At 64.6% G+C, this 291-nt stretch overlaps 1 long non-coding RNA gene across 1 annotated transcript in view; it reads right to left on the reverse strand.

Annotated features, from left to right (window-relative positions):
• Window positions 1-291, reverse strand: part of LOC102761541 — a 128,809-nt gene that overhangs the window by 127,728 nt on the left and 790 nt on the right. The window lies entirely within an intron of this gene.

Raw genomic sequence — 291 nt, forward strand, 5'->3', positions numbered from 1 at the left:
ATGAACAGGTTTGGGTGAAGGTGCAGGGAAGGGGGGGCGGAGGGGGGGGACGCAGGGAACCGAATTCCAGCCACCTTCCACCCATTCAAAAACCTGCCCCCATCATTCCCGCATCGGCCTGACCCGGGACCCAGTCCTTGCAGTCAAGCCAGCCCACAGCGACATCCAGAAACACATCCGTCCTCCGTGCCCAAGGGTGAGGGGGGCTGGCCCCACCGCCTTCCCCACGCGCTGTGCATTCTGAGTGGATGGTGGCCAGATGCCAGGAGCTTCCCCAGGTGGCTCCGCTCC

This window comes from Myotis davidii, unplaced genomic scaffold (genome assembly GCF_000327345.1).
Source record: "Myotis davidii unplaced genomic scaffold, ASM32734v1 scaffold172, whole genome shotgun sequence".
Classification (NCBI taxonomy): domain Eukaryota; kingdom Metazoa; phylum Chordata; class Mammalia; order Chiroptera; family Vespertilionidae; genus Myotis; species Myotis davidii.